The sequence below is a fragment of the Beta vulgaris genome, chromosome 9 (assembly GCF_026745355.1).
Source record: "Beta vulgaris subsp. vulgaris cultivar EL10 chromosome 9, EL10.2, whole genome shotgun sequence".
Taxonomy (NCBI): Eukaryota; Viridiplantae; Streptophyta; class Magnoliopsida; order Caryophyllales; family Amaranthaceae; genus Beta; species Beta vulgaris.
The window spans coordinates 116077-130029 of record NC_079210.1 but is presented as its reverse complement, the minus strand read 5'-3'; the positions used below and the strand labels follow the sequence as shown (position 1 = coordinate 130029).

The following is a 13953-nucleotide window of genomic DNA, read 5'->3' as shown; positions in this document are numbered from 1 at the left end:
CCAATCAGTCCTTTTGTATTCATCAAACGATCTCAATCAGGTTTTGCTATAATCGCAGTTTATGTTGATGACATGAACATCGTTGGAACCCCTAGAGAACTTGAAATAACTGCCAAGTACTTAATGAAAGAATTTGAGATGAAAGATTTAAGGAAGACAAAATTTTGTCTTGGGCTGCAAATTGAGCATTTTAAGAATGGAATTTTCGTTCATCAGTCAAACTATACAGAACGAATCCTTAAACTTTTTTACATGGATAAAGCCAATCCACTAAGCTCTCCAATGATAGTTCAATCTCTAAACATTAAAGATAACCCTTTCCCACTGCGAGAAGAGAACGAGGAAATTCTTGGTCCTGAAGTGCCATACTTAAGTGCGATTAGTGCTTTAATGTACTTAGCTAACAACACACGACCGAATATTGCTTTTCCAGTAAACTTGTTAGCTAGATACAGTAATTCGCCAACAAAGAGGCATTGGAACGGAGTTAAACACATATTTTGTTATCTCCGGGGAACACACGATCTCAGGCTGTATTATCAATCAAAGCCAAACGCATCTGTAACAGTCCATATTTTTAAGCATGTTTTAAATTAAGTATTGTGTTTATTAGTTTAACTAAGCTTTATATCAAACAGAGATTACTAAGAATTATTATTTTAAATACAATTATGATGGTGTGGATTTTATCAATTTGAGGTATTTGGTAAATGATTTGAAGCTTAAAAGAAAAAGAAAAAAAATATATATAACCCTCTTTTATTCATGTCATGTTACCCGTGTCATCATCTCCTCAAGACAAGCATTCCAAACTCTTTGAGATGTCAAAATTTTGGTGAAATAATTTCAGTTTAATTACTCCAAGTTGATCAAGAATTGAAGAAACCAAAATCAAATCAAAACAAACCCCAAAATCTCTTCTTTCCTCTCACCTCTGTTCTGTCCGTCTATTTCAAGCAACATGCAGTCATTTTTTAGTCTTTGTTCCTTCATCAAAGTTGTAGATCTCTTCGAGATATTGAATTTAGGCTCAAAAATTTCTCGATTCGGAGTTCGGAGCTAAGAGTTATGCTCTCTGGAAGTTATGGTTGTTGTTGCCATTGTTGCAGCGTTTTTCTCTCTCCTCTTCTTCGTGGATGTTCGGTTTTGAATGTCTTTTGCAAGGTATAACCTAGATCTATTCTCCCTTTTCTCTTATTGAATTACAAGAATCTAAATTCAGAATATATATTGATGTTGTTAAGAACATTCTTTAAAATAAAAATTCGAATCTTGGGTATAATAGAAAATCAGATTATTGTTGTTTTTGGATGTTGGGAAAAAGATTAAAACTTTCTTCTGTTTAATTGATTGAAATTGGTTTTGGAATATATAATCTTAGTAAGCTTGCTAAATTAGATTTTTCAAGTTCTGTTTCGTATATTTCAAATCCAAATCCTAATTTCATGTATGCAAATCAGTGTGATGGTTTCCCAAATTTCAGTAATTAGAGTTGGATATTGTCAATGTGAATTAGATTGAGAAATGATTGTATATAAGTTGGGTTATGGGTTATGTTAAAGTAAGAATTCAGATTTATAAAGGTTAAGTTATTGATTTAACAAGAAGTTTAGTTGCATCTACTTAGTGATATTGAGGACATGTGTATGATGGACTATGATCTATGTCTTAAGTTAAGTTTATGAAACCTGATTATAATGAGTTATGTTGTTTAATAATATTATCTGTGAATTATACTTGGGAATAAATGGAATCAAAATGTGAGTTGGTTAGAAAATGATTTGCATATAAGAGTGGTATTAGTTCATATAAGAGTTTAGAAATATATAAGCAAGTTAAGATGGTCAATTTGAGTTGTTCTAAAGATGGATACTAATTTTTATTGTTCTTATGAGGTGAATGATTGTGAAACTTGAGTATAATTTGGATAAGAAGGATATTGGATTCTTGAGGATAATTTTGGAGTTGGGTGCTATTTGAAGATGCATAGAGGTACACACATGTCCTTCCACTTTCCGAATATATTATTGATATTTCGATTGATCATATAAACTATATAAGTTGATCTTGATATGTTTTCATAAGTTGAACTTATGTTGTATTAAAAATTTGATTTGTGTACTATATGGTTTGCGAAATACATGTTTATGAGTTTTAATACAAAGGTAGAACTAAATCGCAGGTTAAGTTATATTGGCTATAAGTTATGTTTTATGTTTTATGTTTTCACTAAAGTGGGCGTATGAATTATTTCAAGCACATGTAATGTAATATCCTTAAAATCTTAAACATATTTAAGTGAGTAATTAACGTAATAATGTAGTTAGAATATATTTTATTTTATTCGTTTCACTAATTAAGCAATGTATAATAAAATGTTTATAGAATTTTTTTTAACATAAAAATTTACTAACTTAAATTATGACGATAATTTATAATCTACGATTTTATGAGTTAAACAAGAAGGTTAATAAAGTTGATAATTCACTTAAAGTACAAAATGTCAACATTTCACCCAAAATGTCATCAAGCCACGTTTGAAGGTTAGTGTGGAAAATTTTCTGATTTTTGGTTGGAAAACACAAAGGGCAAAAGAAAAAGAGAAGCCATGGTCAACTCCCCCATTAATTTGCCTTCTTCCTCACATTTTCATGGCCATTTGGCACCCATGCAATCATCACTCTCTTCTTCTTCTTCAGTCAAATCTATTACCAATCCTCACAATTGCTTCTTCAAGTTAACAAAATCAGATTACTTACTTCACCATCCTCCTCTCAATCACTGATTTTAACTCCCAAATTTCCACTATAAATAGCCATGGAAGTTCAACAGCAAGAACACAACAACAACCTTCATCATCTCTTCTCCCTCTAATCTGAAGTTCAGTCTATAATCGCCGGAAAATTGTAACTAAAAGAAATTAAAAAAAAAAAAAAAAAAAAAAAAGAGAAAAGAGAAAACCCAAATTTCTTCCCTCTCTCTCTCCTCTGTTTCGCCCCACGACCGACCACCGTCGGCCACCGCGCGCGCCAACTGCGCGGCGCCCTGTTCCGCCTCCACCTTGTCGTCGCTCGCCGGTCACCAGCCCGCCGCGCAGCTCCGCCAAACCGCCAGCAGCTTCGTTCTCTCTCTCCTCCTCGCGTTCTCCCTCGCTCGTCGCGCCAGCAGCACGCGCACAACGCCACCTCCTCGCCGTCGCACTGCCGCCGTTCGTCGGAGACCGTCGCTGCTGCTCGCCGGCGTCCATTCCTCAGGCGTGATTTCGTACTTCCCTGCTCTTAGAAGCAGAGATTAAGGAAGATAAAGGATATTACAAGCCTCCCCCGGCTATCAAGGTTATTAAGCAGGAATCCAGGTAACGTCTACTGCTAACACCCGCATTCCCCTTCAAAGTATGTTTTATGACCATGATTAATATTATGTTTTATATATGGATTGCGGGAAATGAAATGTTTTATGATGGTTATTATAATATGATGCTATGAAATGATGATGATGATGATGTTATGATGAAATGAAAGAATATAATTATTCACGATGATGATGTTACTTAAAACCAATGAAACATGATAAATTCAAGTGAAAGCCGGTTCTTGGCAGTATGATACGGGCACCGCAAGTGTCACCTATGTTGTGACCGCCTGATGGTTTAAATGATACGGGCACCGCAAGTGTCACCTATGTTGTGACCGCCTGATGGTTTAAATGATACGGGCACCGCAAGTGTCACCTATGATGTGACCGCCTGACTGTTTATGATATGGGCACCGCAAGTGTCACCTATGTTGTGACCGCCTGATGGTTTAAATGATACGGGCACCGCAAGTGTCACCTATGATGTGACCGCCTGACGGTTATGTAGTGGGAGACGTCCCCTATGTTATGAGTACTAGCCAAGTTACCAAAGTAAAAGATATAAGATGATGAACATGATAAAGAAGATAATGTAACCTACTATGATATGTTTATGAAATGTTTTACTTATTCTCTCCTTCCTGTTTTTAACTAAAATGATGTGAAATGAATTTACGATGTTAGAGTAGTATGTTACTGAGCCTCGGCTCACGGCGTTTTGTTTTATGTTTTAGGTACCGATGGTGATAACGGGATGGCGTAGCAGTGAGGACTTAATTAATATCTAGATTATCTAGACTCTCATGGTTTTAATTTAAGTTTATGTCAAAACTCTGATTAGTAACTAAGTTTCTATTAATCAAGACTAATGTTGGATCTATATTATGCTTCATGTTATAAATGTTTAAGTTTATGATTTTATGTTGCCTTGTATTTTCCTTATGGAAAGTACGGCAGTAACGCGCCGACTATCTAGGTTCCGCTGCTAATAGTCGATTAATTAACTTAACCACGATGATTAGAGGTCGGGGCGTTACAGGTTGGTATCAGAGCAACGGTTCTCGATGCCTCAAGTAAAATCTCAAAGGTTTTACTTAAATTAGTAAATAGTGGTAAAGTAATCTAGTAAAACGAGAGTCATCACCATAAGTATAGGGTTCATATAATAATATGAATACTAAATGGTGTAGTTAATAAGTGTTTGAAAATGAAAATGAGTGTGAGTGTTAGGATCGGGGAAGGGAATATTTTTATATATTATTTTTACGATGACATCTATGCCTCGTTTAACATGTTATGCACATGGAATATGTGATGTTTTAGAACATGGCAACAAGTGGAAGTGGACCTACTAATGGAGGAAGTGGAACCCATGGGCCTGAAGTCACACTTGAAGAAATGAGGCAAAGGCTAGATACCTTGCGAAGTGACCCTGTTTTCGAAGAAACAACTGAAAATGCTAACGGAAATCAGGTGGATATAATGAAGCTGATGATGGAATTCTTGCAAGGAAACCGACCAAGGGCCAAGACGGAGCAAGAAGAATGCTCCAATATGTTCAAAAGGTTTTCTGCTCACAAGCCGCCTACTTATGATGGAAAACCTGATCCCACCGAGTTCGAGGAATGGTTGAATGGCATGGAGAAACTCTTTGATGCCACCCAGTGTCCAGACAAGTGGAAAGTTAACTTTTCTGTATTCTACTTAAAAGGGCAAGCTGATCTGTGGTGGAAGACTGCTAGAGAGATGCAGAATCAACCTGGATTTGGATGGGAAGGTTTAAAGGAGGCTATGAGAAACCAGTTTTACCCTCAGTCTCTGCAACTCCAGATGGAATCTGAGTTTATCCATCTGAGGCAAAGGGGTATGTCAGTTCTGGAATATGCTGTGAAATTTAATGAGTTAGCTCGATTTGCTCCTGATCTGGTGTCTACGGATCGTCAAAGGATGAATCGATTTGAAGGAGGTTTGAATCTGGACCTTCAAGAAAGGCTTGCTGCAAACATAAGTAAGTCCTATCAAGAGCTATATGATCGGGCTATCAATGTTGAAAGGAAAATGAAGCTGCGAAAGGATGTTTATGAGAATGGAAAAAGGAAGGTAAAGGTCAAGAAGTTTCAATAAGCAATGCCCTTAAGAAGCAGAACACTGGATTCTCAGGAAACAACAACGGTCAGAGGCAAATCCCTCGCTGCAACATATGCTCCAAATTGGGCCATGTAGCCAGGGAATGTCGAGCAGGAACCGATCAGTGCTATCGGTGTGGTAAGACGGGCCATATGGTCAAGAATTGCCCGGCTGTGGAAAGGAAGAACGAGAACACTAACAACCGTGTGCCAGTGCAAAGGAACAACTCTCAGAACTATGGTTATGGTAGGAATGCAAGTAATAATGCCAACAGAAACCCTCCACGTGGACCTCCACAAGCCGGACGAGTGTTCATGATGCAAAAGAAGAAGCTGAGGCTGATGACACCGTTATTACTGGTACTTTTCCTGTCAACTCTGTACCTGCTTATGTCCTTTTTGATTCTGGAGCTTCCCATTCGTTTATATCTACTGCATTTTCTAGAAGCTTGAATGCAAAACCATGCTCTGAATTTTCTGCCATGTCTGTCACCATCCCTAATGGTGAATCCATCTTATGTGATGTCATGTATAGAAATTGTCCTATTCTCATAGGAGGATGTGAATTTCAAGTAGACCTCATTCAATTTGAATTAACCGACTTTGATGTGATATTGGGAATGAATTGGTTGTCGAAATACAAAGCGGACATAAATTGCCTTAACCATGAAATAACCCTCAGAAGCCAGATGGGTTAAGGTTTCTTATCGAAGAAGAAAAGTCCAACCCAAACCTGAAATCATCTCATCCTTGAAAGCCTTTAAGTTACTTTCAAAGGGTCATCATGGTTACCTATGCAGTGTGGTAGACCTAACCAAACCTGAACCCTTGCATCCGATATTCCCATAGTTTGGAGTACCCTGATGTATTTCCGGAAGAGATACCTGGCATGCCACCAGAAAGAGAAATAGATTTCAGCATTGACCTCGTTCCTGGATCTGCTCCTATCTCCAAGGCACCTTATCGAATGGCACCTGCTGATGTTCAAGAACTGAAAAAGCAACTAGATGAATTACTCGAGAAGGGGTATATTCGACCTAGTGTGTCGCCATGGGGTGCACCAGTTCTATTTGTCAAGAAGAAAGATGGAAGCATGAGTTATGCATTGATTATCGAGAGTTGAACAAGATCACCATCAAGAATAAATATCCATTGCCCGTATTGATGATCTTTTGACCAACTTCGAGGTGCAACTATCTTCTCCAAGATTGATTTAAGATCGGATATCATCAACTCCGCATAAAGCCAGAAGATATTTCAAAAACCGCTTTCAGGACCCGATATGGTCATTATGAATTCACAGTAATGCCATTTGGGTTAACCAATGCCCCTGCTGTCTTCATGGATCTGATGAACCGAGTATTTAAATCATACCTCGATAAGTTTGTGGTTGTATTCATCGATGAATCTTGGTGTTTTCAAGAAACTTGATTGAGCATGAAGAACATTTGAGGAAGGTGTTAGAAGTGTTGAGAGAAAGGAAGTTGTATGCGAAGTTGAAGAAATGTGAGTTCTGGTTGAAAGAAGTTGCCTTTCTAGGGCACATCATTTCAGATACTGGAGTCTCGGTTGATCCACAAAAGATAAGAGCTATCATGGAATGGCCTAGACCCACTAATGTTCCTGAAGTTCGGAGTTTTATGGGTTTAGCTGGATATTATAGAAGATTTGTCCAAGATTTCTCCAAGATAGCCATGCCTATAACTCGATTGGTGAAGAAGACGGTTAAGTTTGTATGGAGTGATGAATGTGAAGCAGCTTTCAAGAGTTGAAGAAGCGTCTCACTACTGCTCCTGTTCTTACTCTCCCTTCTGGAACTGATGGATTTGTTGTGTATAGCGATGCCTCTAAGCATGGATTAGGTGTGTGTTGATGCAGAATGATAAAGTTATAGCATATGCTTCCCGTCAACTCAAGCCTCATGAACAAAACTACCCAACTCATGACCTTGAACTAGCCGCAGTTGTGTTTGCTCTCAAAATATGGAGACACTATATGGTGTTCCGTGTAAGATCTTCACCGACCACAAAAGCCTTAAATACATTTTTACCCAAAAGGAATTGAACTTGAGGCAACGTAGATGGCTTGAACTCCTAAAGGATTATGATGTCGAGATCCTATATCACCCAGGCAAAGCTAATGTCGTAGCTGATGCTCTAAGCCGCAAATCCTACCTAAACACAACCTTAACCTTGCCGAAAGAAATCAATGATGATTTGATGAAGATGAAAGTGGAGATCATGCAACCGAAAATAGAAGCACGGTTGTACACATTGGAGTTGAGGCCGACTTTGTTGGAAGAAATAAAAGAGGCGCAAGATGGAGATTTGGAGTTGCAAAAGATAAAGAGTGATGTGAAGAAGGGAAATCACCGGGATTTGTGATCCAAGATGATGGCACGTTGAGATTTCAGGGTAAACATGTGTTCCAGATAAGGAGGCATGAAAAAGAGAATTCTGGAAGAAGCTCAAACAGTCCTTTTTCTGTTCACCCTGGAGGAAACAAATTGTACAAGGATTTAAAGCAGACCTTCTGGTGGAGCAATATGAAGCAAGAAGTTGCAGAATTTGTGTCAAGATGTCTGACTTGTCAAAGGATAAAGATCGAACATCAGAGACCTGCAGGATTGCTGCAACCATTAGATGTTCCTGCATGGAAATGGGATTCAATTTCTATGGATTTTATCATGGGGTTGCCACCATCATTTGAGGAATGAACTCTATATGGGTCATTGTGGATAGACTGACAAAATCCGCACATTTCTTAGCCATTAGAAATAATTGGAGTTTGGATAAGCTAGCTGAGTTATATATGAGCACAATTGTCAGATTGCATGGAGTGCCAAGTTCTATTGTGTCAGATCGTGATTCGAGATTCCAAGCAAGTTTTGGAAGGAATTACAAAAGGCACTTGGTACGAGACTGGATTTTAGTACCGCTTTCATCCAGCAACAGATGGTCAAACAGAAAGGACCATTCAGACTCTTGAAGATATGCTGAGAGCATGTATTCTGGATTTTCAAGGAAGTTGGGAGAAATACTTGCCATTGGTTGAGTTTTCTTACAACAACAGCTATCAAGCTAGCATCCAAATGGCACCATATGAAGCACTGTATGGAAGAAGATGTAGAACACCCCTGTGTTGGAGTGACATCGATGAAGCTCGAATGATTGGACCTGACTTGATACAAGAAACAACAGAAAAGTACGATTAATTCAAGCCAGGATGAAGGCTGCACAGAACAGACAAAAGAGTTATGCGGACCGTCGAAGGAGACCATTGGAGTTCGAAGTAGGTGATCATGTCTTCTTGAAAATTTCGCCTACCAAGGGTATTATGAGTTCAAACTGGTAAGCTAAGTCCGAGGTACATTGGTCCATATGAGATTTTGGATCGAGTCAACGAAGTAGCTTATCGCTTGGCGTTGCCGACCGACTTGGATAAAGTCCATAATGTTTTCCACGTGTCGATGTTGCGAAAGTATATACCAGACCCTAGCCATGTGATCAGACACGAGCCTTTGCAGCTAAGGAACGATTTGACTTATGAAGAGAAACCGATTGAAATTCTTGATCGTAGGGAAAAGCGACTTAGAAGAAAAGTAATTCCTATGGTTAAGATTTTATGGGCTAATCACACGTCATCTGAAGCCACTTGGGAAGTAGAAGATCAGATGAGAACAAAATACCCTCACTTGTTTGAATAGATGACTTTGATGTGTTTAATTATGTGCTTCTGAAACCTTATGTATGAATGTTCAAGTTTATGAATGCATGATTTTATCCTTTTGACAATGCTATGTAAGTTTCGAGGACGAAACTTTTTCTAAGGGGGTAAGGATGTAATATCCTTAAAATCTTAAACATATTTAAGTGAGTAATTAACGTAATAATGTAGTTAGAATATATTTTATTTTATTCGTTTCACTAATTAAGCAATGTATAATAAAATGTTTATAGAATTTTTAACATAAAAATTTACTAACTTAAATTATGACGATAATATATAACTTACGATTTTATGAGTTAAACAAGAAGGTTAATAAAGTTGATAATTCACTTAAAGTACAAAATGTCAACATTTCACCCAAAATGTCATCAAGCCACGTTTGAAGGTTAGTGTGGAAAATTTTCTGATTTTTGGTTGGAAAACAAAAAGGGCAAAAGAAAAAGAGAAGCCATGGTCAACTCCCCCATTAATTTGCCTTCTTCCTCACCTTTTCATGGCCATTTGGCACCCATGCAATCATCACTCTCTTCTTCTTCTTCAGTCAAATCTATTACCAATCCTCACAATTGCTTCTTCAAGTTAACAAAATCAGATTACTTACTTCACCATCCTCCTCTCAACCACTGATTTTAACTCCCAAATTTCCACTATAAATAGCCATGGAAGTTCAACAGCAAGAACACAACAACAACCTTCATCATCTCTTCTCCCTCTAATCTGAAGTTCAGTCTATAATCGCCGGAAAATTGTAACTAAAAGAAATAAAAAAAAAAAAAAAAAAAAAAGAGAAAAGAGAAAACCCAAATTTCTTCCCTCTCTCTCTCCTCTGTTTCGCCCCACGACCGACCACCGTCGGCCACCGCGCGCGCCAACTGCGCGGCGCCCTGTTCCGCCTCCACCTTGTCGTCACTCGCCGGTCACCAGCCCGCCGCCGGAGCTCCGCCAAACCGCCAGCAGCTTCGTTCTCTCTCTCCTCCTCGCGTTCTCCCTCGCTCGTCGCGCCAGCAGCACGCGCACAACGCCACCTCCTCGCCGTCGCACTGCCGCCGTTCGTCGGAGACCGTCGCTGCTGCTCGCCGGCGTCCATTCCTCAGGCGTGATTTCGTACTTCCCTGCTCTTAGAAGCAGAGATTAAGGAAGATAAAGGATATTACAAGCCTCCCCCGGCTATCAAGGTTATTAAGCAGGAATCCAGGTAACGTCTACTGCTAACACCCGCATTCCCCTTCAAAGTATGTTTTATGACCATGATTAATATTATGTTTTATATATGGATTGCGGGAAATGAAATGTTTTATGATGGTTATTATAATATGATGCTATGAAATGATGATGATGATGTTATGATGAAATGAAAGAATATAATTATTCACGATGATGATGTTACTTAAAGCCAATGAAACATGATAAATTCAAGTGAAAGACGGTTCTTGGCAGTATGATACGGGCACCGCAAGTGTCACCTATGTTGTGACCGCCTGATGGTTTAAATGATACGGGCACCGCAAGTGTCACCTATGTTGTGACCGCCTGATGGTTTAAATGATACGGGCACCGCAAGTGTCACCTATGATGTGACCGCCTGACTGTTTATGATATGGGCACCGCAAGTGTCACCTATGTTGTGACCGCCTGATGGTTTAAATGATACGGGCACCGCAAGTGTCACCTATGATGTGACCGCCTGACGGTTATGTAGTGGGAGACGTCCCCTATGTTATGAGGTACTAGCCAAGTTACCAAAGTAAAAGATATAAGATGATGAACATGATAAAGAAGATAATGTAACCTACTATGATATGTTTATGAAATGTTTTACTTATTCTCTCCTTCCTGTTTTTAACTAAAATGATGTGAAATGAATTTACGATGTTAGAGTAGTATGTTACTGAGCCTCGGCTCACGGCGTTTTGTTTTATGTTTTAGGTACCGATGGTGATAACGGGATGGCGTAGCAGTGAGGACTTAATTAATATCTAGATTATCTAGACTCTCATGGTTTTAATTTAAGTTTATGTCAAAACTCTGATTAGTAACTAAGTTTCTATTAATCAAGACTAATGTTGGATCTATATTATGCTTCATGTTATAAATGTTTAAGTTTATGATTTTATGTTGCCTTGTATTTTCCTTATGGAAAGTACGGCGGTAACGCGCCGACTATCTAGGTTCCGCTGCTAATAGTCGATTAATTAACTTAACCACGATGATTAGAGGTCGGGGCGTTACATGTAAGTTATAAATGGATTTGATTCTAGAGTGAGATATCAAGTATAATCGATATATCTATTAGAGATATTATGAATTTAGATTATATATGTAAATTATAGATAGATGTTTGTGATGCGACTTGCTATAACTATAATATAAGTCTTCAAAGTAAGGTGTTTTTCCGATACAAATTTTGAGGGTTTTATCCTTCGGCTTTGAGGAATACGAGTTTCTAAGTTCATAAGCTAAATATTGGGTTATGTGTGTGTGCAAGGGGAAGAAGTCCAGGTTATAATTAAATTATAGTATTTAGAAGTACCTTCTTGAAGAAACTTTGGTTATACGATGGGAATTTATGATACTATTGGAGCCAATAATAAATCATTGGGATATTATACTTAATATGCATCTGCAAAGTGATAAATAAGCTTTCTGAGTGTGTTTTAGAAAGGAAATTTCGGACTAAAAGATATATCACATTATTCAGAGGTAGTCTTTGGAGAATTCTGAATCTTTGAAAATGGGTTTTGTAAGATAGAAATTATATGTTGGAGATGGTGGTGAGTTTGATGGATTTCTAAATAGGATTAAATGAAAAGGTGATTCTTCGTAAAGAATATTTGTGTCTTAGATATAAGTTATATAGAATAGAAACTCTAATTTAGAGTTATGATCTTTTGGTAAGAAATGTTTGTTTTGGAGAATCTTGTATGGGATTGAAACATAGTTCTTTAAAGTCGGTATTTGAAAAGAATTTAGCCAAAGAATTTTTATAAAAGGCTGATTTATACCAAGTTAATAGAAACTCGATTATATTATGCAAGTACTTTAATTTGGGTATAGTTAATACCCGAAAGTGTTCTATTATGAGAATTTGAGATTTATGAATCTGAACTTTTGAAAGTATGAATTTATAACTCTGTTTTTATGACGGGAAGAAGCTGCTAAGCAGTGACGAACAACATTTGTGGAGCGGGTTTGCTCATTATGTGTTTGGAGCGGGTATTGCTCCGTTATGTGGGGTCATGACCTAAAAGTCTTGCAAGCAGTACAAAATGGAAGAGGGAGACGTCCCTTGTAAAAAGCTTAGAGAATTCGCCTGAAAGGCCACTCTATTCGTGTTCTCTTCCCCAGTATATGATGTCTGAAAGAAAATAGAAGATGTATTTGAATATTCAATTGGTTTCGTGGAAAGCTATTTCAAACTTTAATTTCTGAAATGATGTTTTACTCACCCAAGTTATGGAATTCATGCGCCGATTATGGAAATGATTATCAAGAAGTTGATGGGAATTTATGCAGGAGTTAGTTACGATATACATATGGAATAGAGGTGTTTGTGAATGATCCACAGAAGGGGGAGAGATTTATTGAAATAAAGTATGTTAGAGTTGACTTCGGAAGATCGTATTAGCTTTATAGAAGAACGTTACAAATTGTGTTCAATATTTTTTATATAATTCTTTATTTATGGCCTCACTGTATCTTGATTTCAAATGTCTTGTAAGGTCTTAATTACAATTGTTTCGTAAGATAAAAATGTTTTAAGCCACTGAAAATATGTTATTGGTTGGACAGTGTGTACTCAGTTTCGCTGATTTTGTTCTTGGAACCTGTCCTGGTGGGGGCAGAGTTCATTGTTAGTGACCTTGCAGGTTCATGTGTGGAAAGCTCGGAATGGATCAAAAGGAAGAATTTGGATATTAAGGTTATAATTAGATTTAATAGTTCAAAGGTTGTATTTGGAAGTATTCAAGTTCTTAGTGAAAGATTTAATATTCTATTGTTTTGGGAATAAAGTAAATTGTAATTTGTTATTGGATGTGAAGTTATATTGTTGTGGGCCCTGACCCACAGGTCCAGGATCGTTTTAAGGTTTTGTTTCCGCTGCGAGTAAGTAGTTAATTCGAGGTTATTAAGTGCTAATTGAGTTTTATAAATGTTAAGTATGATTAGTAATAGTTAATTCGAGGTTATTAAGTGTTAATTGAGTTTTATGAATCTTAAGTAAGATTAGCTAGCAGCTCGGAAGCGCGGGCTGTTACAGCATCACTTATTGGATATGCAGATGCTGGGTACTTATCAGATCCACAAAAGGCGAAATCACATTCTGGTTACTTGTTCACTTATGGAGGTACTCTCATATCATGGAAATCAACAAAATAAACCTTGACAGCTACATCGTCGAATCATGCAGAATTAATAGATCTTTATGAAGCAGGACGAGAATCCGTGTGGCTCAGGTCAATGGTTACTCATGTTCAAGAAGAATGCAGGATGAGAACAATTGCGGATAATCCAATTGTGATATACGAAGACAACACTGCGTGCATCACACAAGTAATTGAAGGGTTTATCAAAGGAGACAAGACCAAACATTTATCACCAAAACTTTTCTACACCCATGACCTCCATAAGGACGGAAAAATTGATGTTCAACAAATTCAATCATCTCGGGTCACCTAGAGATTTTAAAGAATTGTTGAAATCTTTAGAAAAATGGCATCGGAATGAACTTCTACTGTCTAGAATT

General features: G+C 37.7%; 1 long non-coding RNA gene across 1 annotated transcript; it reads left to right on the top strand.

Annotated features, from left to right (window-relative positions):
* The first annotated feature begins 440 nt into the window (after positions 1-440).
* LOC130590110 (uncharacterized) lies at positions 441-4275 on the top strand. Its single transcript, XR_008967777.1, has 2 exons — positions 441-1992; positions 4089-4275. It is a non-coding gene; the product is annotated as an uncharacterized LOC130590110 (long non-coding RNA).
* Positions 4276-13953: the final 9678 nt, after the last annotated feature.